The following is a 26,530-nucleotide window of genomic DNA, read 5'->3' on the forward strand; positions in this document are numbered from 1 at the left end:
ATACCGCTAGTGGCTGTCCTATCGGACCAGGTGGGTGTATGGCAGTGATTCTGAGTCACAGCCTTTTGAGACTCATTGAAATCCATGGGCCTCCTTCCAGAAAAAGGTACATACAGCTATTGGCAGGAATCGTTGATAAAAGTGTCAGGAAATCTGCCGATCTTCTGAAGCCCTACTGATGAGCCTCAGGTGAAGCATCCCTAGAAAAGTAAAGGTGTGGTTGAAGAGAGGAGAGATCTTTTCCTTTATCTTGTTCAGTCCCCCATCCTGTCCATCTAGAAAAGGTCACTGAGCTGCCCCTTGCAACAAGGATACCAGGACATTATCAACATAGATCCAAATACTGTTTTTATGAGGACTTCTTTCGTTCTTTTTTTTTTTTTTTTTCAAGATTTATTTATTTATTTGACAGAGATCACAAGTAGGCAGAGAGGCAGGCAGAGAGAGAGGGAAGCAGGCTCCCTGCTGAGCAGAGAGCCCAATACGGGGCTTGATCCCAGGACTCTGGGATCATGACCTGAGCCGAAGGCAGACGCCTAATGACTGAGCCACCCAGGCACCCCTGAAGACGGCTTTCAATCAATGAATAATTCATGTGGGCCCATCATGGCCTAAGCTTTGGATGGGATGCTGAGGATACAATGGAGGACAAGGCAGTCATGGTCCCTGCAGAGCTTAGTGTTTTGTAGACCAGTCAGTAAACTAAGCACCTGCTAAATGACAGGGCTGTGATGGCTACTGGTTTACTGAGTAGCAAATAGGCGTGTCAGGTGCTGAGGGAGGAAGGCATTCGGTGTTATGGGGGTAATCAGTGGGTCAAGACCCAGCTTTGGGGATCCACTGAGGAAGGCCTCCCAAGGAAAGGGACATCTAAAGAGAGACTGAAGGTGAATAAGCTAAGCCAGACAGCAGGGGTGTGGGTATATGCGCAGAGGACAAGGTCATGTGTGACCTGGCACAGAGCGGTGGAGTTTGAGGTCATATCCTTGTGACCCCATACATTCGCAACTCTCTGCAGTGAGATGTGGGGGTATAGTCCTTGGTGCCTCACCAAACCTGAGCTGACTTCTCGTGGGGCAGGAAGCATGGGGCTAGAGAACACACATGCTTCCCACAGTCAGTTTAGAGGCTTGACTTTCTAGCAATAGAGAGACATTACATACTCTTAAATACTTTGGGTGTAGAGGAGCTCCCTACTAAAATGCGAGGGCCCTGAGGTGGGTGGCTTTGTCCCTTCAGTACTCATCACACAAGCAGAATGTGAATTGGGTTGGGGGGTGGGAAGAAGGAGTTGGAGGAGGCCCAGAAAAAGATCAAGGCTAAAGAGGAGGAGGATTAGGAATGGACTAGAGAAGTGGGTGGAGATTGGAGACAGTCTCTGCTTTGCTTATTCACAACTTTGCCACAGGCGGCCTGGGCCCCTGGGTTTGATCCAGACTCTCAGGACTGAGGGTGGCACATCGTTTGCCCTGTTCTTTTTGGGTTTCTGCCAGATACTAGTAGTTTCCAATAGTTAGACTGTTCCAGAGGTAGTCTTGGCTCCTGTGGGAATTACCAGAGAATTCCACTGCTGTGAATCTGGAAGAGTTTATATAATTTCCCCTGGGATGGCAGACGCTTTTTTTGTTTCTTCTGGTGGAAGCTAAAATGTCAAAATACCGGCCCCTCCACCCCCCGTTTATAAAGTACCTTGCTTATTTGGTGTTTAAGTTTCCTTTACCATTTCAAAAATTCCATTTATTTAAAGTAAAAAATCCAACGGAACAGTTCACTTACATTGAGCCCCACTTCAGGCATCCCAACTTTTAAGACATACACTTGAGAGATAAGCCTACAAAATGTTAACTTTGAAAACCGACAGAGCTCATATCCCAAGCCCCACAAGCCTGTAGGGAGCCCAGGAACCGCTGTTAAAGGCCTGGAGGGTTCAGGCTCATCAGCTTCCGGGCCCAGCTCGGGAATGGTCCATGCACCCAGACTTAACGTGAGGGAGGTTCACCTGTTTATATGAAGGCATCTGTGGGAGCCACAGTATCTCCTGGAAAGGAGCTTTTACACACACGAGGCCCTGATTTTTGCTGCTGTGGCCTAGGGAGTCTCTTCATCACTTGGCTCTGGAGACCAGCTTGCAGTCCCTGTCCTGTTGGACTCTAATAATTGGTGTCACCCAGAAAGGAGCTCATAGTTGTTATCTGGCACCTGAGTTTTGTGGCGGCTGCCAGGGGTGCCTCTACATTGCCAGGTTCTGGTGGCCAGAAGGACTTATATGCTGGGTGCACAGGATTATAACCAAAGGTGGCAGAGTTCCTAAACAGCTGCCACCCCTGGGGCCCAGCAATACCCAGGAGCTCAGTCTTTCTAAGAAAGAGACCAGCTGATCATCATCAGGCTGAGACTTGAGGAGCAGACTTCTAATTAAACACGCATCTAGGGACTGACTGCGATCCTCTCCAGAGACGTTGGAAGGCAGGCTCTACCTTTAGGCTCCCTCTCTGCTGCAGTCCAGAGCACCAGTGTCTCCTTGAGGGTACCTGTGTCTGGTGCCCGTTTGGGTGGTTGCTGCCAGGGGTCCCTTTACCTTGCGTGGCTCTGGAGGCCACTGGGACCTATGTTTGTGATCCCACAGGGCTATATGTATTTGCATACTTGTAAAAACTGATGCCTGAGGGTCTGGCTTCTAGTAAGTCTGAATCTGACTGCTGAGATCCTCCTCTTTGGGACACTTCAAGTCTTGGTACATCCTTAATTACAGGGAGCCCTTAAACCTGTAATTGGCTGCTTGGACAAGTGCCAAGGATTGAGCAACAAGTTTCATCCCCTACACAAGGCCACTCTTTAAGACTAGGAGAAGGCACATTTTCATCTACTATATAGAAACCAACACAGAGAGTCAAACAAAACAAAAACAAACAAAAATAAAGCAGAGGAATATGTTCCAAAGGAAAGAACAAAATAAAACCTCAGAAAAAGCTTTAGTGAAATGGAGATAAGTAATTTATGCTTATCTTTGATAAAGAATTCAAAGTAATGGCCGTAGGGATGCTCACCAAATGAGGGAAGAATGGATGATGACAGTGAGAACTTCAACAAAGAGATGGAAAAATAAGAAAGTACCAAACAGAAGTCACAGAGCTGAAGAATACAATAATGCAACTGAAATATACACCAGCGGGGGATGTGACAGCTGACCATGTGAAGCAGAAGAAAGGATCAGTCAACTCAAAAATGAGTGGAACTCAATCAAACAGAGCAGGAAAAAAAAAAAAAAAAGTGAAAAAGAGTGGAGATCACTTAAGAGACATCAAATGGACTAACATTCTCATCATCGGTCTCCCAGATGGAGGAAAGAGAGAGAAAGGGGACAGAAATCTTAATTGAAGAAATAATGGTTGAAACTTCTTTACTTGGGGTAGGAAATAGACATCTAGATCATGGAGCCCAGAGTGTTCCAGATAAAAGGACTGCAGAGAGACCCACACCAAGACACAATCAAAATGTCAGAAGTTAAAGACACAATGAAAGAAAAAAAGAGTGCTACAAGGGAATCTTCCTAAAATCATCAGACTTTACAGCGGAAATTTTGCAGGCCAGAAGAAAGTGGCATGATATAATCAAAGTACTGAAAGAAGAAAAGCTTCCAAACAAGAATACTCTGCCTAGAAAAGTTATCATTCAGCAGTGAAGGAGAAATAAAGCGTTCTCCAGAAAACAAAAGCTAAAAAAAAAAGTAAAATAAGAAACAAAAACAACAACAAAAGCAAAAGCTAAAGGAGTTCAACAAACTGGCCTTATGAGAAATGTTAAAGGGCTCTCCTTAAGCTGAAAAGAAAGGGTGCAAATTAGTAATAAGAACACACATGAAATCGTAAGCCAGCTACTTTACCAGAAACAATCAGGAAAAGACAGCTAAGAAGAGCTCACCTGGGGTCAGAGCATACCTCAAACATGGATCTCAAGAAACTACCCTACAAAAGATTATGAGTTTAATGGGATCAGACTGGGGAGCTGTCTTTGCCCCAGGACATTATCTAAAACCATAGAGTAATTAACTGGCAATTCATGGTGCCTAAAGTTGGTTGCAGCGTAGGGAATTGTCAGAGAGCTCTGCTTAGAGACTCGTTCCAGGGTGACCACGTGCTTGTCCGAGCTATATTGGATTGTATTAGACCAGATGATAACTCAGATAAAGTTGAGTCCACAGGACAAATGAAAAGAACCAGAAATGACAAATACAAGGTAAATATAACAAAAGCTATAAATATATATTTGCTTTATTTTCTTTTCTCAGCTCCTTTAAAAGACATTGAATTATATAAAGTAATAACTATAGCAATGTACTATTGGGTTTGTAACATAGCTATAGATGTAATAGGTGTAAAAATAATAGCACAAGGGGGAGAAGAGAATAGTTGCGGAGAATGGACATTTCTATATCTCATTGTAATTAGGTTTTTATATCTAAAGTAGATTCTAATGAGTTAAGACATATAGCATAAGCCTTAGTACAAGGACTAAAGAAATAACTAAAAAAATACACAGTGAAAAAAATCACTAAGGAACTGAAAATACAACACTAGAAAACATTCACTTAATGCCAAAGAAAGCAGGAAAGGAAGACTAGAGAGACAAAAAAGGCAGAAGGAAAATGTCACCAGCTGGGAATCTGGCTGAGCACACAGAAACCAAAGGCGACAAAAATGGTCTCTGAAAGAGTAAATATATAAGACCTTTTCTTCTTATTACTTAAAACATTAAAAAATGTAACTGACTTCTCAAGCAAAGACAGTCACATTGTATTGTGGGGTTGATAACGTGTGCATAAATACAACACATAATGATAGCTGCATGTAGGATATAGGCCATGAGGAGAGAAATGTATGTCCACTGTTTTAAGGTTCTTCTATTACACTTGAAGTGGTGAAATATCACTTGATGGTAGACTATGATATATTAAAGAGTGTGCTGTAAGGTCAATTCCAGTGCGCTAGGAATTAATCTGAGCCATTTTGCTAAAGTTTCTGCATAGTAAAGGCATGACCCCTAGTAAAGGAATGAAACATACCCATTCATAGTATTGCCTTGAAACCTAGGGTCCAAGAAATTTGGGAGCGATTTTTACAACTTTCCAGCATCATTTATTGAGACTACTGGAGGAGTCTATTGCTGTGTAGCAAGAACATGACTATATGACTGGATAAGGTGCCATTTGGGGCTACTTGGTTCTGAAATGTTCTGTACATACAACAGGGGTTCCTGATCCAAGACACACATTTCATTTGGCCATGGCCCTTATAGAAAAGGGAGGCAATAGAGGACTCCTTCTGACATTTCCAGACCCCCCATTGTGAGATAGCCTTTGGTTGTGATGCATATTTTTACTTTAATGCTGTTATGTATGTATTATAATGTTTTATACCTTTTCCTTTAGCCTTGTAAGCATGGCCATTTTGAGTCCCACAAGTCTTAATTTTTAGCAATTGACTCTTCAACTTCCATACTCTAAACCCTAAAGCAACACAAAACTACCAAAGCAAAGAGTTAAATGAGCCAACAAAGTTTGTAGAATGGAGTCATAAAAAGTAATAATCAGCTAATCCCAAAGCAGGCTGATAAAGAGAAAAAAAAAAAAAAAAAAGAACCCAGAACAGAGGAGACAAAAAGAAACAAATAGAAAGATGATAGACTCAAACATCATCATGTTAATGGTCATATTAAAGATAATTTGTATAAAAATTGCAGTGTAAAATACAGAGATTGTCAAATTGTGTAAAAAAACAATACCCACGTATATGCTGCCTACAGGAAATGCATCTTAAATGTAAAGACACAAATGGGTTAAAAGGATAGAAAAATAGACCACACTGACACTAACCAAGAGAATGTTGGAGTGACTATATTTATATCAGATAAATTATATGTCAAAGCAAAGAATATTGCCAAGAGTAAAGAAGGTCATTTCACAATCACATAGGGGTCACTTAATCAAACAATTCTAACAATAACAAATGAGTATAACAAATGTTCATGCACATAATAGCAAAACTTTAAAATAAATGGAGAAGAAAAAACAACAAAGAGAAATAGACAAATACACAATTATAGCCAGAGATTTTTAGAAAATGCTCCCTCCATAGCTAATGGAACTAATAGCAGATCAGCAGAAATATAGTAGACTTGAACACCTCTAGCAATGCTTGCCCAGACTGACGTCTTGAAAAAACCTCCACCCAGCAACAGCGAGATACACATTGTTCTCAAGTGTACTGAATTTACCAAGATAGAACATTTTGTGGCTCATAAAACAAGTCTCAGTAAGTTTAAATGGATTCAAGTAATATAAAGTGTATCCTTCAGGTGGAGGGACCTGTTACTACCAACTGTTGGATTTCATGGTCAAAGCCAAACTGGCCAATGAAAGGGCTAACCTCGGGCAACAAAAACCTAGCCTGTCTCACGACTTCTAGTTTCAGCTTCAACAAACAAAGAGCTTAGAGGTTGTCACTCCTGACTTTAAAACAAGGAAAAAAGCTGAACAAACTGGGAACCAGTGACTTTTCTTGATCCCATCAGAAAACTGAGATTGCAGGACAAACCAGCATGCTCCAATCTGGACAGATAGGTGATCACAGAGCGCCGAGCGCCAAGGTCAGCTTACCTGCAGCAGAAGCTTCTGGAACCCCTAACTGATAGGAACACTCAGATGGCAATTTTGATAAGTTGCTGGAGGCAATGTGTGGACTACAGGGAGAATGAGACTGTCCTGAGTGCTGGCGTCATGAGGTCAGGGGTCAGGCTTTTACAGGTTTCGCCTCCAGGAGCCCCACTAGGTTCTCATGGGGAAGGGTCAAGAGAAAAATCACCTTCTGTCTCTGGCAGGTAGAAGGGGGAAAGCAGCCATTCTGAACCCAGTAACCGTAAGTAACCATGATGCCCAGAGTGTTCTTCATTACAGAACCCTAGTCTCCAGTGAAAAAGACTTCCCAGAGCCTCGTCTCCCCTGGGGGAAGGGCACTTTGTGGTCTCCATCCCTCCAGTTAATGATGACTGTGTCAGGAAGGGTAGATTGAAGCTTTTGTTCTCAGGTTTGGTAGAGGGATCAGAAAAGCATGTTCTGCTACTGCACTCCTTAGTGAGTCTTGAAAGAAGCGATATTTCCAAGTTTCCTGCACCCAGTGCTGTAGAACAATTATGCAAGCAACATGTGTTTTTACAGGATAACTGTAAATGCAGATAAATAAAAAATGAAAAACACCCCAAATTCTACCACCCAGAGATTACCACGTCAGCATCTTGTTGTATATCAGACCTGACACTTTCATTTGCAGGTGCAGACATGTATGTTTTATGAAAATGGTGTCCTATTCTATACAATGTTTTGTATTCCTTCGGAAATGTATCCATCTATTGTGAGCATTTCAAGTCAGTATACATCTATACAACGTTCCTAATGGCTGCATGATATCCTACCATCCTTCGATTGTTGGATCTACTGCAATTGCTTCAGAGAGCCATGGACACAATAATGCTATGTAGCAGCCACAAAATTGCAGTGGCACACAAGAATAATCATTTGTTCAGTTTACAAGATTGCAGGCGTTCAGCTGATCCCGGCTCACTCACACCTTGGCAGTCAGCTGCCTGTCGGCTAAGCAGCCCTCATTTTGACTTGTTCCTGTGTCTGGACAGGCTGGCCACTGGCTTCTTTAGGAGGCTCACCGTTGGGACAACCGGGGTGATTCTGTCCTGTTCCAGGTGAGTGATCCTCCAGGAGGCTAGCCCCGGAGTGTTCTCATGGCTATTCAGAGGAGCCACAGCCAAGAGGAAATGGGCAAGCACTTTCGTAAGCCTCTGATTGTGGCATATTTGCTCTCATCCTGGTGGCCAAAGCGAACCACGGGGCCAAGTGCACAGAGGGAGGAGGGTAGAGGGCGGCATAATTGGGTGATGGGCATTAAGGAGGCCATAGGATATGATGAGCACTGGGTGTTACACGCAACTGACAAATTAATGGAACACGACATCTAAACTAATGGTGTACTATATGTTGGTTAATTGAATTTAAGTTAAAAATAAAATATACTTGCTGCTTAAAAAAACCAAAAACAAAAACAAATGTCTTTGAGTGTTAGCTTATTATTCTGTGGAACAAACCCCTACAAGTAGAATTGCTAGGTATATCCTTTTCTGAAGACTCTGAAGTAAAACTACCAGCTTGCTCTCCAGAAGAGGCACGCGGCTTTCCATTCCCATTAATGGCAAGTGACAGTGCAGATTTCTCTATGACTATGATGTATAGAAAAAATATTGTGCAAACTACAGACGTTCTAGGGGTCTGTGGTTAAGTTGTATGATGTGCCCCCAAAGGTTCACAAACATAAACCAGGAAAAATAAGGTCTTCTCGGGAGTTGCAGGATAGGTATCCCAGTGTGGTCCTTTGGAAACGCACGTCCTATTCCTTCCTTAAGAAGGATTGGAAAATCTTGAAACGAACGAACAAAAAGAAACACCCACAAACAACAGCAACAACAACAACAGAAGTATTGGAAAGACTCTAGACAATGTGGAGGGACAAAGAGGGTCAACATAGTTCCTGGTTTTCATGGAACCAGGTTCCATGAAATCTTGGTTCACCCAGTTGTCTTGGTTTACCAGTTAAGCAAACCCCCCTTTCACTCGCAGAAGATTTCCATTTTGGGCTACAGATTTTACAATGCCCAGGGAAAAGTCACCTTAACAAAAATCATTCCCTTTGATTTCAAGCTCCTTCCTTCATACAGTCCACGATGTTTTAAGTTCTGTGTTTTGGTGGTTTTGTTATGTGTCAGACATTGTCTTAGGCACTGATGATCCAGTAGTGAACAAAATCAGACATAGTCCCTGCTTTCGGTCTGAAATGTTTCAGGGGAGAACTAGTGATGGTTTAATCACAGAAATCAATGCAGAAGTGCAGCAGTGGTGAAGGTTACAAGGGAGAAGTGCACGATTCTAAGAGCATTTATGTAACAGGAAGATTTGATCTTCTTGCAGAAGGCAGGGACGAATCCAAGGGGAAGTAATGCTTTAGCTGAGATCGGAAGGATACTTTGAATTTACCCAGGGGGAAGGATCAAGTGAGAGCATGTAAGAAGACTGCCAAAAAGGAAGCAGGTATAGACAAGGATGTGAAAGACGTTTCCTGTAGCCGCAGTGGAGAGGATCAGGGGAACTTGGAGTGAGATCAGAATGGAGACCCCACCCAGCATCCCCTACACCTCTGTTCCTTCCCAACAGAATCCCCATTTTGTTCAGGAATGCAGACAACCCCCAACACAGTGCTCTGCCTTCGGGGACACTAACTTGACTCCCAGTGTAAAGGGGTCACTCCCTTAGACTTGTGCCCTGATTCTTGCAACTGAGAAGAGAAGGAAAGTTTCCCGTGGACTTCCAAGGAAAGTTACCTTGCTCCTAAGAGTGAGTCAAAAGAAAAGATGGTCCTTAATTGTTCCTCTGAGTTTTGTCAAATCTAGATGGGAAGTGGGGGGCAGCTGCAGTCGTCTTCTCCTCCTGAAGATGGAGCCGGCTCCAAGGATGGTGGAGCGGACACATGAGAACCTTTCCCCTTGATAAAGGCTGAGGTGCCGAATCAATGTTCCCCGAAGGCCACTCTACCGCAGGACTTCCGGTTACGTGGGGTATGTAATTCCTGAAATTTCTTATTGTTCAATTGAGATTGAGTTCAAGTGTCTCTTACTTGTGGTCATAATGTCATAGCAAGAAACAAGAGACCATGTCTCTTCTTGATTTCGGAGGTTATGTTAAGAATTGTTTTTTCTCTGCCTTTATCCCAAGGTCGATTAGAAGTCATTAGAGAATTTTGAGCAGAGTGCATGAACCAAAGGTTACTTTTGCTGCTGCACGAAGAAATTCTAAAGAGGCAGGAGTAGATGCAAGGAGACCAATTAGCAGGCCTTTCACTTGGGGAGAAAATACAGAGGATCTTTCTCAGCCCTACACAGTTTGGGAAGCTGCAGAATGAAGATCATTTAATCAACATCGCTAAAATTCAGTTTTTTAAAAGATTTTATTTATTTGTTAGAGAGGCAGTGTGCATGAGCAGGGTGAGGAGCAGACAGAGGGACAAGATGGAGAAGAAGGAGCCCAACGAGGGACTCAGTCCCAGCACCCTGGGATCATGACCTGAGCCGAAGGCAGATGCTTAACCAACTGAGCCACCTAGGTATCCCTGAAATTCAATTTTGATGTTGCTATTTTTAAGAATATCTCAGGGGATCATAAAAGATGCCTATGCAGCATGGCCTCCTCTCAAGGGCCAGCATTTTCAATGAACTCTGCACTGGCTTGCGTTGCCCTGGATCTCACCCTCTTCAAGGGAGAGCCCTAGAGGTGACATTTGTGAATGGTAGTCTGGATAGTAGGTGGTGATAATGGAGATAGAGGTGGGGAAGATGGGGCAGAAATATTCTAGAAATAATGTTTTGGTGAAAGGATGAATAGAGCCAATAAGGGAGAGAGAGACAGAGTCAGACAGACAGACATGGAGGATGAGCCTCAGGTTTCTGTGCAAAAAGAGGAAATGGTGGTTCCATTAGATGATATAGAAAATGCTGGAAGAGGTCCCCCAGTTGGGGGCAGAGGTCCATTCAGAGTTCAGCTGGACATGCTAAGTTGGATGTACTTTCGGATATTCAAGGGGAAGTTTCAAGAAGGTGGAGGATGGTGCTCAGAGGATAGATGGGGTTGGAGTAGTTAACATTCTCACCATGCACATTTTAGGAATTAGTAAAAACTGTGGACAATGAAATGGCTTTGGGAGAGAAGAGACTTTGAAGAGAAGAGGCTTAGGGCCGGGCCTGGAGGACAAGGGCAGAGGAAGATGAGGCATGCAAAGACCATGGAGAGACTTTTGTCAGAGAGGCAGAAAGAGAATAGAAATGTGATGTGTTATGGGAACAAGAGAATAAAGTATTTCAAAAAATAGATAGTTCACAACGGTTCTGATAACTGTTGAAAAGTCAAAGAAGTATGACAACTAGTCTCCCAAGATGGTCCCCCAATGAGTGATGCCTCCTGAAATTCATACCTTTGTGTGGTGTCCTTCACATTGAATGAGGGGTGGCCCAGTTCAACCGATAAACTGCACGGAAGGGGCACTATGTGATTTTTGAGGTTAAGTCATGTGAATCCTTACAGTGTCCACCTTGGTCTCTTGAAAGGCTTGTTCAGAAGAAGGCCAGTCATGACTTCATGTAAGAAGTCATTTTGCTCTTAGACCATCATGTTGTGAAGAAGCCCAAACTAACTGTGAAAATGACTCATGGAAGGAGACGGGCGAGAGAGAGAGAGAGAGAGACCAAGCAGAGAGAGAAATACTGGCCAGACCCCAGTTAATCTAGCTGTTCTAGCCTGGGAATCAGCCATATCAGGAAAGAAGCCATCTTGAACGTGAAGATGACTCCAGCCCTTGGAGAGACCCCAAGTGAGAACTGCCTAGCTGTTCTCAGTCAATCCACAAGATCGGGAAAGATAAAAATAAATTCTTATTTTAAGCTCCTAAGTTTTATACTGGAACAAAATAGGAATTGAAAAAAAAAAAAAAGTCTCTGATTTGGTGGTATAGAGGTCATTACTGTTTCTAGGAGCAACAAGGGCAGAAGCCAGATCTGAGTGGGATAAAAAGTGGGTAGAAGCTAAAAAAAGTTAAACAAGTGAACGAGATGCTTTGGGTAAATGTTTAACTGTGGATGGGGAGGAGATAGAAAAGTTTATAGTTAGAAGAGGATATGATATAAAAGAGAGTTTTTCTAAAAGTGGTCTCTATTGTGTCATGTTTAAAAACTCTAACCTCTGAAGTACTTTTACTAAAAATAAGACTGAACCCAAATCTAATGAAATCTTTTGATGTAATTACCAGTTTACCAGAAATGTGAGGTATACAGACACAAGTTATCAACACTGTAAGGATATGATCAACCAAATCAAGAATTTGAGATAATCTTTGTAACAAATGGCCCAAGAAATAAATATTTAGAAAAAAATAAAGGCAAGGAGACTGCTACGGGATAAAAACAACTTGAAACACAACAATGAGATACAATATGGGCATCCTGACTGAATCCTGATTTTGAACAACCCAACTTACAAAGACATCTTGTGACACTTGGGAAAATGGAATATGGACTGGATATTAGATGATATTAAGGGATCACTGTCCATTATCTAGCTATGATAATGGATGGATGTAATGTTTTTTGAAATTTCTTTTCATCTGGAGTTGCATCTTGATACCTAAGATTGACTCTAAAATATGTTCATAAACTCGTGACAGTTGCTGAGGCTGGGTGATGGCTAAGTGGAAGTTCCTTACACTAGTTTCTCTGCTCTTGAGTACATTTGAACACTTCTATAATCACAAGTGTTAAAAACTCTACTGAATCATATTCTTCATTCTATTGAGGATTTATGGACAACATAGGATAGGTCCTTATTGATGCAATTATTCTCCAAGCAGGATATGGGAGACAACCACCATCCTAATTTTTTACTCTAGTGATGCTCTACAATGGGAAAAGAAAGCCAAAGGGAAGGGTTCAGTTAAGAGAAGGTGACTAAAAACACAGGAGAGAGGAGGTGTATGAAAGTGTAAGGTTCTGAGAAGGAGGGAAAGGTGGGATTCACCAGACTCAAGGTGAAGGATGGGGCCAGTGGAGACAGGTGTGTGTGTTTGTGTTTGAGAGTGTGTGTGCGTGTGCGTGTGTGTGTGTGTGTGTGTGTGTGTTGATTTCTAGAGGAGGAGAGAATTTTCATTGAGTAGCCTCTAAATCCTTGGAGAATTAGGCATTGAGGTCCAATGCTATAAGGTCGTGGGGCTGGTAATTAGGAAATTATAATTTGCAGAGAATAGAAGAGATTTGACAATGTTATTGAGGTGTGTGAAGAGTGAGTTTCCTGGGGACACAGAATAGAATTGCAAGGCGCAGTAGAATTGCAAGGATGATTAGAATAAAGCAATGGCTCAGACACCCTAAGTTGGAGAAGGGCAATGGACGGAGAATGCCAATATCCTGGGAGAAAAATGAAGCCTTGCTAGTCTGACGCCACAAAAATGGTGTTGAAGCATGAACCCACCTTCTGAGATTTGGGCTCAGGAAGCACAGACTAGAGACCACGTATTAATGCAAATGTAGGTAGTTCTTGGACCATGATTGGAGAAACACCACCCTAGTGGCTGGAAAGGGAGCGAAGCCCGCTTGGGGCCAGAGGTGTGTCATGTGCCAATGGGGCAGCCTGGTAGACAGACGACAGAACCTGGGTCTGCTGGTTGTTTCACGTAGCTCTGTAGCTTTCTTGGCCCGAGGGATTTCAATTTGTCCAGGGGGCTGCCCTTCGCAGAGTTCTGAGAGGGGATCAAACACAGGGATGGGCACTGTTCAAAGTTACCCTGCCTGTGTTTGCCCCAGGGGCTTCTCATCTGTGGACCACACAGCTACTGGGGGTCTTGTTTGCTGGTTTTCTTGGGTTTTTTTTTTTTTTTGCAACTTTTGATACTAGAAATAAAAATGGGCTTTCAGAATCAACCAACCAGCCAACCAACACTGTCGAAGTTGGCACTTTGGGGCTAATTGTCTTCCTTTTCATTTAGACTTATTTCCCACAGAGTGTGAGGTAACACTTTCACGTAAATCTTGGTAATTCCCAGGCATAAAGCAATTGCCTTCATTTCCCAGCGGGACATACTAAAGTGGGTTCATTTGTGGTAAGATCGGGAATAGCAGTTTTTACAGTTTAGGTCCTATAAAAAAAAAAAAAACCCTGCCCCCCCATCATAATCCACTCATGCTTTAAAAACGCATCTCAAAAATCAAAAGGACTCTGAATGTCTGGAATGTGCCAGGAAGCTGTGTTAAGACACATCTGATTAGCCAATTTATTTATTATCTAGACAAACTTACCTCTCATTTCTCCTCTTTCATAACTTCCTTAACCACAGACCCTGTGAGTCGCCTGGATGTCAAAGAATTAAGCCTGTCTTGAATGAACAGAAGTAACAGGAGTACGGAGGGAATTTCCTTCTCTTTTCCTGGTCTCCACCATGATTCTCTGATTTGAATTTGCAGTGGCAGAAAAGAAAGGAGAGGCGAGGTGGGTGCTCTGGGGAGGGAGCATAGCCTGAATAAAGACTAGAGGCCAACAGGTCAAGGGGCCCCAGTCTGGACAGCTTGGCTGAAGCAGTATAGATCGAAGGCAGCTTGGTGTGGGGGAGCTGGATTAGAGAGCCTGAGCGGAGGGGCTTTGAGTGGTGCCTGGGGAAATCCTGAGCCATTTAAATGAGCCATTTAAATCTGACAGACAAATTGGTGTTTTAAGAAGATTTACCAGGCAGTGATGTGCAGGATGAGGGTTGGGGGGGCAACAGGAGGAGGAGGTTACAGAGGTAGGAGGAGAAGAAAGCTAGGAGAAGAAGGATTCTGCTTTGACTTAGCAAAGAGTGAGCACCTACTGTGTACCTTACCTTGTGCTGGGCACCACAGTCAAGCATTCTTTCTCTCAGTGCGCAGAACCAGCGTCTGCCCTTCTGTCCAAGCCAGGACCTAGCATCCTTTGGCATACCTTCCTCTCTTTCCCCACGGAGCAGTCATCAGGCTGTCCTGTCCGTGCTGTGCTCCTGCAGGTCTGCTCTCCCTCCTCCCCACTCCCTTTCTCCTGCTTCTGCAGCTGAGCCCCTCTCCCGGCCTTCAGGTCTCCCTGCCTCCAGCCTCCCCTTTAACTCCTCTGCCTGGCAGCTGTTGTGGGTGGGGATAGCCTTCCGAAACAGTCAGGCCACCTCCTCCAACAGAAACCCTTCTGTGGCCTCCCCATTGCCTTCAAGGTTAAGTCCAAACCCTGTAGCAGAACCAGGAGGCCCTTGACTGGGTCCTGCTTAGCTCTCCTTCCTTCCCAGGGCTCCTGCCTCCCCTCCTGGAATCTCAGGATGTGGCCATGCAAAGATGCTTCCAGTACCTTTTGTCTTCCTTGCAGTGATAATAGCTTCCATTCTACCCCCATCCCCCCTGACTTGTTCTTCAACAATTCATTTAGAGATCCCTTGCTTCCAGAAGCTCTTTCTGGCCCCCAGGTGCCTCCTGGGTGCTTTTAAAGAAGTGTCTCTGGCTATTCTAGGGCTTACCACAGTGTGCAGTCACTGGCTTCCTTTGCTCTGCATGGGAGCAAGAGGGCGGGGGCGACACCTTCCTCCTTGCCCAGCACCGTCTTGATGCATAAGGGGCTCTTGGTAAACGGTCATCAAATGGAAATAGATGAATTTATAGGAACCTAGGTGGCAGGAGGCAGAGGGCATTGGTCCCATTTTACAGATAAATAAATCGAGGCTCACAGAGTGTTTTAATAATTTGTCAAAGGCGTCTCAGCCTAGCCTAGAACGCACTTCGGGGTGGCTGAGTTCTTACCTAGGGCTTTTTCCTCTCCCTTGCAGGCACAGAACGGAAATCATCAAAGAAAAGCATCCCATCTAGTGCCTTCGATTCTGGCTGATCATTGGGAAAGCCTCCGGGGGGGCCACTGGGGGAATGAGTATGACAACAGATGAAGAATCTTTGATAGATTAGTAAGGGATTTCATAAGCTGGAGTATTATTAGCTTTGGAGATTGCAAAAGGCTAGGAGTCCAAATGAACAATTTTCCAACATAATTTGAACATTTATTTCACTGAAGTTATTATTCACAACACAAATCCTCCCCGTTTTCTGAAAGTCGAAGGATACGGTTGCATGTGTTTGTTGCTGTTTTTATTTTATTTTTTTCCTCTCACTCTAATAAATGCTCTTTGCCTATGGTTTTTTTTTTTTTTTTTTTTTTTTTTTTTTCTTTCTTTTTTTTTTTTTTTTTTTTTTTTTGATTGGGAGAACTGCTGTGCAGAATGATAGATAATGTTCATTTAACCCTAGCATTTACTTTCCCCCTAAACGAGAGCTCTGTTCGTGATTGATCAGACTTCTCCCCCATTTAGCGCCCATGTAAAACATTGTGAAAGATCGGGTCTGCAGCTCGGATAGCATTTTTGCAGCAATCTGTTCAAGCCGCAGCAGACACGCCGGCTACCACAGGGGCTCTTAATGAAACGTCGGGGGATATTAGGGGTTTATGGCCTGGAAAACAGTACAAATCAAAACGCGATGCTTCCTGTTTATCTGTTTAGAACATTTTTATTTTCTAAACCTAGCCATGTTCATCTTTTTCTTCCAGCATTTGGGTTTGGTTCTTTACATATTGATTTTCCCGTTGGCTGGCACGCTCCGATGGCGTTGGAGCACTCAGGTGTGCTCTCTGTATGAGCGCTGGCCGGGTATCAGCAACAGAGGCAGCCTCTGTCTTAGACCCCTCAACACAAGGGCCGGGAGAAACTACAGCTCACTGATTTAAAAAAAAAAAAAAAAAAAGATTGCTACACGTCTCTCTCCCCTTTGGGGTCTCCCCTTGGGCCAGCAGGGTTGACCTTTTGTATAAATATTCACATACAAATCTCACCGCAAAAGTAGCACTCTCTTCTTAAATTTTATAAGGAAATGCAGTAGAGTCCCAGCAGGACAAAGTCCATCACAGATGGTTCTCCCAGAGGTCGGGCATTTTTCCTGTGAAGGACCAGATATAAATATCATGGCTTTGTGGGTTGCAAGGTCTCTGCCACAGCTGACCACACAGAGCACCTTAGTGATGAGTGATGGGCGTGGCGGAGTTCCATTCTGGTAAGTCTTTACACAAAGAGACAGGGACGGGGGTTTTTGGCTTGTGGGCCAAAGTTTGCTAACCCTTGGTTTAAATGAAAAGACTTTAAGGGACCATGTACAGGTCCTTATATGGACAAGATCCTATATGGACAGGATCAAAGGAACAAAAAAAAAAAAAAAAGGGCACTGGTACCCAGAGATACAGCAGTGGAAGGCTGACCAGGCAAGAAGAGAAATGACTGGCATCCTGGTGAGAATGGGGGCCTGAGAGACACTAGGGCAGGGAGGGAGCAGGGAAGAAATACCCCCATCCCTCAGATCACGTACCTGTGCCTCTCACTGTCTGATCCAGTCAGGGCCCACCCAGCAAGCGGCCTGGGGATGAAGTCCCTACAGGGCAGCATTTGAGAAGGGAGAACAGATCAGGAAAGAGGCAGGCACTGGGAGAGGGAGAATGAGCAGCATGGGTGATGTCTCTTTGGGGACTAACTTCTTAGCACCCACTCCTTTTGGGATTAAAAGTAAGCTTGGCTGGCCACATTCCTTGACCCTGACTAGATTCTAGTAGCCTCCCCCTACTGCACCCACAGCTCCAGGTTCCGCATGCCCCTGGTTACAGTGAGAGGGTCAGGGATAAGCGCACGATCTAACTCAGGCTAATGAGACCCAGGCAGAGAACTTTTGTTTGTCTGAACTGTTGGGAAAGATAAGCTTTCTTTTTTTCTGGTGGATCCAAGACTAGAACTTTGGCAGTCAACCGACCATGTGGTGAGGCCATCACAAGGGAGAGCCTGTGCCCAGTAATCATGGGGGAAAGCAGAGTGTCAAGGGGTGGGGGAAAAGCTGAGTCCTATTTTAGTCACTGAGCCTGATCAAGCTATTCCTGACACAAACCCTCCATTCTCAGCTGGGTGAGCCAATTCACTCCCCTCTCATCAAGACCCGTTTTCTGCTTCTAGCTTGGCTAAGAGAGGATTGATCTCTGGAACCAAGGCCTGTGTGGACTTCATTCCACGTATGATTCTCCTGTGTGCATGAATGTTTTTGCGTGTGCTGGCGGTTGCATTCCAGTAATGGCGTTTGTTGCTCGCGTGTATTTTTCTCAGACACGAAAATCTTTTCTGAATATCTGCATGGCACGGGCCTCATAAGTCACACAGACAGCAACCTCCTAGGTAATTACATAGGTATCTGGATAACCATAGCAACCCAGCAGTTCTGAGATGTCACAGGGATCGCTGCGGCTCGGGGACGCTGCTGCTCATACACAGCTCGCCCGGCTCCATGTTTTGCATGTTTTCCACGACTTCTTCTTTGCTTGAAAAGAGCTCTTCTGACCAGGCAGCCCCTCCCATTGGTTAGGACTTTTCAAAGTTATGAATTTTACAGACCTGAAAGATGTCCCAAACAGAGAACCGACAAAGTTGCCCACTTAATCTTGCTTGGTTGAGAACGTGTCACAAAAGAGATAAAGCAAACAAAGGCCATCTACTCTTACCATCATTTCATAAATGAAAGGACATTTTCTCATGTCTGAAAGGAGAGACTAAAAGAGGAGCCCTTAAACAGAGAGCACAAACACATGGCACCGTTGGTGGGAACGCCAACTGGTGCAGCCACCATGGAAAACAATATGGAGGTTCCTCAAACAATTAAAAATAGGACTAGCATATGATCCAACAATTCCACCACAGGGTAATTTACCCAAAGGAAACAAAAACACTATTTAAAAAGATACATGCATTCCTATCTTTACTGCAGCGTTATTTACAATAGGCAAGATAGGGAAGCAACCCCATGTTCATTCACAGAGGAATGATAAGGAAGCTGCGGCATATAACAGGGGAATAATACACAGCCATAAAAAAGTTGAGGTTTGGGGGCACCTGGGTGGCTCAGTTGTTAAGCATCTGCCTTCAGCTTCAGTTCTGGGATAGCCCCACATTGGGCTCCCTGCTCGGCGCGAAGCCTGCTTCTCCCTCTCCCACTCTCCCTGCTTGTGTTCCCTTTCTCGCTCTTTCTCTCTATCAAATAAATAAATAAAATCTTTTAAAAAAAATGAGGTTTTTCCATTGACAACAGCATGGATGGACCTAGAGTGCATTATGTTAAGTGAAATAAGTCAGACCGAGAAGGACAAATACCATATGCTCTCACTCATTAAAAGATTTTTTAAAATAATAAATAAACACAAAAGAAAAAACAGAATCAGACCTTTTTTATTTATTTTTTAAAGATTTTATTTATTTATTTGACAGAGAGAGAGCTCACAAGTAGGCAGAGAGTCAGGCAGAGAGAGAGGAGGAAGTATGCTCCCTGCTGAGCAGAGAGCCCATTGTGGGGCTCGGTCCCAGGACCCTGGGATCAGGACCTAAGCCAAAGGCAGAAGCTTTAATCCACTGAGCCATCCAGGTGCCCCAGAATTGGACCCTTTAAATACAGAGAACAAACTGGTGGATGCCAAAGGGAAGGGGTTTGGGGGATGAGCAAAGTGGGTGAAGGGGAGTGGCAGACGCAGGCTTCAAGTTCAGAATGAGCAAGTGTCAGTAATAAAAGGAGCAGCTAGGGGACAGAGTCGATGGCATTGTAATAGGGCTGTGTGGGGAGCACAGTGTTGTGTTTAGAGAAGTCAAATCCCTTGGTTGTGCACCTGGAACTAAGGTGACATCATGTGTCAACTCTATTCAAATAAAAATTTCTTTAAAGCATGATTAAGGGGATGCTGCCTCTGGAAGGACCCTTGTGCCCGACCAGGCCCCTGGATGAAGGGTAAAGAGGCCTTCAATCCAGTCCTCACTCGGCCAAACCATGGGCCCTGCATGTGCTGTGTCTACTTGGATGAGGGGACACTTTTTTCCTTACACAAAGGGGCCTCCTACTTGCCAAGTTGTGTGCCAACCAGGTTGTGTCTGCCCAGAAAAGGCAACTTTTTCTAATCTTCACAAAACACTTCTGGAGCCAGCAGTGGCCCTGCACTATATTGTTCTACCTGAAAACATTTCACTGGAGGGGTGCTGGGGTGGCTCCGTGGTTAAGCGTCTGCCTTGGGCTCAGCTCATGATGCTGGGGTCCTGGGATTGAGTCCCACATCGGGGTCCCTACTCCGTGGGGACCCTGCTTCTCCTTCTGCCTGCTGTTCCTTCTGACTGGTGACTCATGCGTTCTCTCTCTCTCAAATAAAAGAAATCCTAAAAGATAAATAAATGAAACATTTTCCTGGGACCTGCGCTCTGATCAGCACCTGGCCCTTAGGAGGTGCTCAACAAATGTGTTCAGCGAAGGGCCACCGACCACCCCAGAGAGGGCCATTGGAGGCCTGCGGGTTGACCTTCGCTGCCCGCCTACAGGAATCACACACGGCACAGACCATTTTCTCCTGCTCCTGGTGTCCAGCTGGACAGGGATGGAGAGGAGGCTGGGAGAAGCACCTGCTGTCTTCTCAGGCCCTTGAGAGGACCAGGAGAAAAGCTGCTCTGTGCTGGGTGAGGCACTGTGTCCTCTGTATGTCACCACACGAAGCACATTTACAGCTCAGGGAACTGAGTCTTTGGGTTTCCATAACCCACCACAGGTGACCCTGAGGCAAAGCAAAATTTTGACTGCAGAGTCCGATCACTAGGATTTGCGTGGCGTTACACGAGGGCCCTACCCTCAAGAAGGACTACACGGATGCAGGGACATCTGTCTGATGAGGAAATGGCCCCGCAGGGTGCTGGTAGCCAGCTTCCCCATCTCCCTTCTTAGCACCGCCGGCGCAATACCCGCACTGTCCCAGCTTGTGTCTGGGGTCGTCCACACGGACTCCTAGAGGCTACGTTAGTTCCGAGGGCTGTGATCACAAACTGCCATTTATGACTTAAACTCTTGGCTTAAAATAACGGAAATGTACTCTCTCGCAGCTCTGGAGCCAGAAGTCCGACAGCAGTTTCAGTGGACAGAAAGCAGGTGCAGGCAGGGCTCTATGCCTTCCAGAGGCTCTGGGGGAAAATTTGCTCCCTCCGTCTCCCAGCTCCTGGATCTCCGTTCTTTGGCTCACGGCCCCTCCCTTCATGTTCAAAGCCCGCGGGAGGGTGGATTCAGATCCCACGGCTTCCACCATCACTTCACCAGCTGCCTCCTGTGTGTGGGCATCAGCTCCTGCCTCTCTCTAGTCCGGAGGCTTGTGACGGCATTCAAGGCCCACCCAGCTAATCCAGGATAATCTTCTCATGACAAAATTCTTCATTCAGACAAACCTGCAAAACTTTTCCCACATAAGGTAATATTCCCAAGTTCCAAAGGTATTTTTGAATGGCCATCTTTCAGCCCATTATAGAGGGTGAGTGATTTGCCCCAGGTCCCATAACAAATGTGGGGCTCAAACCCAGGCAGACTCTCTCCAGAGCATACCTGTCTCCCCACCCCCACCCCATCCTGCCGAACTGCCAGCAGCCCAAACCAGTGCTGACATTAGGGAAAGCAATGACTTCAGAAGCAGACATGGCTGGTTTGCGTAAAGTTGTTAAATTGCCTTCAATATTTTTGAAAGTAAAACAGGATGGAAGAGGGTTCCTCTTTTTGTTAAAACATTAATTTAACCAGCTTGCCCCTCTTCGCAGCTAGGCTAAGTCTCTGATTTCATGAAGTAACTAGGAGGAAACACTGATTTGTTTGTTGTTTGTATCTCTGTCATTAGACTTGGGATTTATGAACACATTTGAAATATCTCCTTAAAAGCCAGAGAAGGGGAGGCGCCTGGGTGGCTCAGTGGGTTAAGCATGGACTCAGGTCATGATCCCAGGGTCCTGAGATGGAGCCCCACGTTGGGTTCTCTGCTCAGCGGGAATCCAGCTTCTCCCTCTCCCTCTGCCTGCTGCCCTGCCTATTCATGCTCTGTCAAATAAATAAAATCTTTTAAAAAAATTTAAAAAGGAAAAGAGAACGGGAAGGGAAAATGGTATTAAAGAGAGGTAACGATAAATTCCCAAGGAACTTGTTTTCTTCCCAGCCGCATCTTTATTCCTAGCTGCAACAGTGGAGTCTGGTGTTAAATAAGAGACCTTAAAACTTCTGAGTGCCAATGTTGGACAGAGCTGTCCGGTGATCTGGTCAATGCTTGGCTAGTCTAGAAACTCCCCTTCATCAGACACGTCTCTTTTCCTTTGTTCTCAAGCCACAGAGCTGAGTAAGAGTGACAGATGGAATGTCGTCTGAATGGAATAAAGATCCTTGTCTTAGAAGAAAAGAGAACAGAAGAATAATTCATACCTAACATTTACTATGCACTTATATGTGCCTAATATATTATATATTAATTTTCTTTTATCCCACTTTACAGATGAGGGAACTAAGACCTAGGAAGGTGAAGTAATTTGCCTACAATGAAATTTCTAGAGGCACCTGAGTGGCTCAGTTGGTTAAGCATCCAACTCTTGGTTTTGGCTTAGGTCATGATCTCAGAGTTGTGAGATTGAGTCCCACATCGGGCCTGGTGCTGAGCATGGAGCCTGCTTGGGATTCTTTCTCTGGCGCTCTGACCCACATACACACATTCTCTCTCTCTAAAAAAATTAAAACTAAAACATTTTTAAAAAAATATTTTCTTTAGGGCGCCTGGGTGGCTCAGTGGGTTAAGCCGCTGCTTTCAGCTCAGTTCATGATCTCAGGGTCCTGGGATAGAGTCCCACATCCGGCTCTCTGCTCAGCAGGGAGCCTGCTTCCCCCTCTCTCTCTGCCTGCCTCTCTGCCTACTTGTGATCTCTCTCTGTCAAATAAATAAATAAAATCTTTAAAAAATATATTTTCTTTAATTAAATAAATGAAATTTCTGGGGACACCTGGGTGGCTCAGTGGGTTAAGCCTCTGCCTTTGGCTCAGGTCATGATCTCAGGGTCCTGGGATCAAGTCCCGAATTGGGCTCTCTGCTTAGCAGGGAGCCTGCTTCCTCCTCTTTCTCTGCCTGCCTCTCTGCCTACTTGTGATCTCTGTCAAATAAATAAATAAAATCTTTTTTAAAAAATGAAATTTCTGGCAGACAATGAAGCAAGAACTTGAACCTAGGTCTGTCTGTCTCCCAAAGCCATCCCCTACTACATGACTGATTTTAGAAGGCTCAGGTTTTCCCATTTTTTCCCCATCTGGCCTTAAGTGTAGAGGTTAAGGGCCTGGGCTCTGGAGGCAGAGCACAGGGGTTCAAACCCTGGTTCTAGCACCCCAGGCTCTGTAACTTTAGCCAAATAACTCAAACTTTCTTCTGCATGGCTTTCTGATTTCTGGGATGTTGACATTCATAGCACTGACCTTGTGTAATTCTTGTAAAAATCCAATAGATTAATACAAATAATATGTTTGAAGCAATAACTGGACATAATAAGTGAACTGTTATTATGGGAACATCCAAGAACTTCAGCAAGAGAGTCAATTTACCAGCAGCCCCTCACTAAAAGCCACTGACCTCAAGCCAGAATCAAGTGCAACTACTGGATAATTAACAGGGCAAATTCCTCCTCTTGTTTAAAAAAAAAAAAATGTCCGCGAGGCACCTGGGTGACTTAGTGGGTTAATGCCTTTGGCTCAGGTCATGATCTCAGGGTCCTGGGATCGAGTTCCGCATCGGGCTCTCTGCTCAGCAGGGAGCCTGCTTCCCTTCTTCTCTCTCTGCCTGCCTCTCCGCCTACTTGTGATCTCTCTCTGCCAAATGGATAAATAAAACCTTTAAAAAAAAATGTCCAATATAAATAAGTAAATGAAAAACCCAGAAGCCTGGGAGAACAGAATAATAGACTAATTAAGATAAAATGTGTTTTTGTTTTCCTTTATCTCCTTACAGACTTCAGCTGAGTAACACTGTCCCTTAGCAACTCTGACCGGTTTTCAAGAAAGAAGTGTCTCATCTTACCCCATTGCTGTGGATGCACATGGAGACAGTTTCCCGGGTTTCAGCATGATCAGATGTCCATGCCACAAGAGCTGGGGCTCGTTCACTCCCCCACCCAGGGCCCGGAAAGCAGACCTTGACAACCACACTGCAAACCTGTGCATTGAGACATTCCAGAAACTAGGTGTTATAAAACTGCTGTGTGCCTAGCCCTGTGCTATCAGGGAGGCAGAGGGCATACGAGGCATTGCCCCAAACTCCGGGAGCTTCCAGGTAACTTGTAGAGTCAATCATCACCATGGAAGTCAGACAAAAACTTGAGCTCCAAGGATTAGCCCAGGGATGGAGACGAAGCAGCCCTATGGGTCATTGTTGGCTGCAGAAGTATGAATATGTGCTGAGGAGGTGGGATGTGAGCTTGACCTTTGAAGAATAGTTGGAGTTTGGATAAAGCAAGAGAAAAAGAGGGGCTTCTGGGTGGTTCAGCCGGTTAAGCACATCTGCCTTTGGCTCAGGTTATGATCCCAGGGTCCTGGGATCGAGCCCCACATCAGGCTCTCTGCTCAGCGGGGAGCCTGCTTCTCCCTCTCCCTCTGCCCGCCTCACCTGTCAGTGAAAGGTGACCACAGATCCCTCTAGCTGCCTGGCTCCCCACCGCCCCTTTCTCTAGCTCTGAAGGGACACAGGTTATTTTGGGCTCCCCTACACCTCACAGCCGCCTGGGTGAGGGTCTGGGCTGCAGACCTGCAGGAGATCCTCATCCGGCATCTTGGTCCATGTAAAGGAGGGCTGGAAGCATCAATAGAAAATGTATTGGCGAGTTCTGATGTTGTGAAGTGAGTGGAAGATTATTTAGATAAACGGATTAATCTGATTGAAATGGTTCCCAGAAGTAAATGTCAATGAACCAGACGTAATAATTTCTTGCTCATGAAGTAGTGTTAGTATGCATGTGATCTGAAGTTTATGTTAAAGTACGAGCACAAGATTGCCTCTTGGGCTGTGGATGGTGTAAACAGGGGATTGGGCCACCACGAATGGGAACTGTTTGTGTCAAATCTGGTTAGCTCAGGCAGGGTGATGGGCCAGAGTCGAGGGTCCTAGAGTGTAGTTGTTGAATCATAAACAATAAGTCAAGGCCAGAAATGTATCTTTTGTGTGGAAATTAACGTCGGCTCTCTGTAAACATCTGCTAAGCGAATTCCGAGTGGCCTCTCTGTACTAGAGGTTTTGCTTCAGTGCGTCAGGAGAACAAGAGCTGCCTTCAGAGGGAACAATTGCCCTCTTAGAGTGTGTGTGGGGGATCTTAGGAGAGAGAGAGAGAGAGAGACCCAGTCACGTGTGCATGTTCTCCGAGTTAGGTTGCTGTTACAAAGTGTGCTCCAATTAAGAGGAGCAAACAAAAAATGGAGAACAGGCTAAGTTAAAGTTAAAAGACGTTTCTTCACTGCAGAACTTCTCAGAGCCTCCAACTTGTTAATGTCAATGTCATTGTCCAGAAAGGGCTATTACAGTATGCAGCAGTCACAGCTTCCCAACCTTTCATGACCACAGAACTCAGAGAGATGGATGATAGATAATAGATCGATAGCGGGGTGGAGGGATAGAGGGATGCAGGGTTGGGTGATAAGGGCAGAGGTAGCATTTCGCAGGCCTATTTGTAAATGAGGAAGAGAAGTAACGGAAACTGTATGTATACCTGTGACTAGATAAACCGACGTCCTTTGATGTGAGGTAGTGCGGTGCAAATTAAATCAGCTAATTAGATTAAGATGCTTTTGGATGCAGGGAACAGACTTCCATTTAAAGGGGCCTTAAACAATATTATGTAAGCAATCTGGAGGCCAGGTGACTTCAGAAGGAGTTAATTCTTAAGCAGCTCTACAGTAGCGGTAGCGTCATGAATTCAGACTTTTTTTTGTTTTCTGCTCTGCCTTCCTCAGCACAAAGACGATGTCTTCCTTCTGATTGCAAGATGTTGCTGTAGTTCCTGGCACCAGCAGATGCAATCCTCCAGAGTTGGAAAGAGCCATTTCCTCCAGGGCGGCTCCTTTTTTTAGGAGAGAAACTCTTTTGCAGTAATCCCGCACCCTATCCCCCAAACTCTCCTTTAGGTCCACATGACGAGATGGGGTTTGCCGGTCTGGGCCCTGAATGAGAAGCTGAGGAGGGGAGTATTGGCATTTTAAGTCTTCAGAGTGGGAGGTGGGTCCTACCAGCAAGGGGAGTGGGATGTCTCAGCCAAGAATGTCTATTATGTAATTGTGTGATCTTAGTATTTTAGTCTGTGTTCTCCAGAGTAACAGAATATAATAATACTATGCATGCACGCACGCGCGTGCATACACACACACACACACACACACACACACACACACTTCAAGGAGACACTGAGTTAAAGAAATCTGTATATGACTATGAAGAGACTTATTACCAGGAAATGGCTCCTGTGATTACAGAGGCTGAGAAGTCCCAAGGTCTGCAGTTGCCAAGCTAGAGACGAAGGAGAGCCAATGCTATAGTTCCAGACTGAGTCCAAAGGCAGGAGAAGACCAGTGTCTGACTTGAGACACTCAGAAAAAGAACCGTCTTATTCTACTTTTATTTTTTTATTCTGTTCAGCCTTTCAATGGCTTGGAGGAGGTCCACTCACATCAGCAGAAGGCAATCTGCCTTCCTTGGTCTACTGACTCAAATGTTAATCTCATCCAAGAATACCATCACAGCCACACCCAGAATAATGTTTAACCAGATATCTGGGTGCCTCATGGCCCAGTCAAGTTGACCCATAAAATTAACCATCACCTTTAGGTAAGCTACCTCTTCAAGCCTTAGTTACTTCCTTCATAAAATAAGATATCTGATTGGATTGCTGTGAGAATTACACAAAATAACATATTTAAAGTACATGGCACGGGATCTAGCACACAATTCACTCTTAATACAGATTTT

General features: G+C 44.7%; 1 long non-coding RNA gene across 1 annotated transcript; it reads left to right on the top strand.

Moving 5' to 3' along the window:
• The first annotated feature begins 3,077 nt into the window (after nt 1–3,077).
• Nucleotides 3,078–15,828, top strand: LOC106006138. Its single transcript, XR_001180032.2, has 3 exons — nt 3,078–9,672; nt 13,989–14,140; nt 15,471–15,828. It is a non-coding gene; the product is annotated as an uncharacterized LOC106006138 (long non-coding RNA).
• Nucleotides 15,829–26,530: the final 10,702 nt, after the last annotated feature.

This window comes from Mustela putorius, unplaced genomic scaffold (assembly GCF_011764305.1).
Source record: "Mustela putorius furo isolate JIRA1106 unplaced genomic scaffold, ASM1176430v1.1 tig00003859_pilon_pilon_pilon, whole genome shotgun sequence".
Lineage (NCBI taxonomy): Eukaryota > Metazoa > Chordata > Mammalia > Carnivora > Mustelidae > Mustela > Mustela putorius.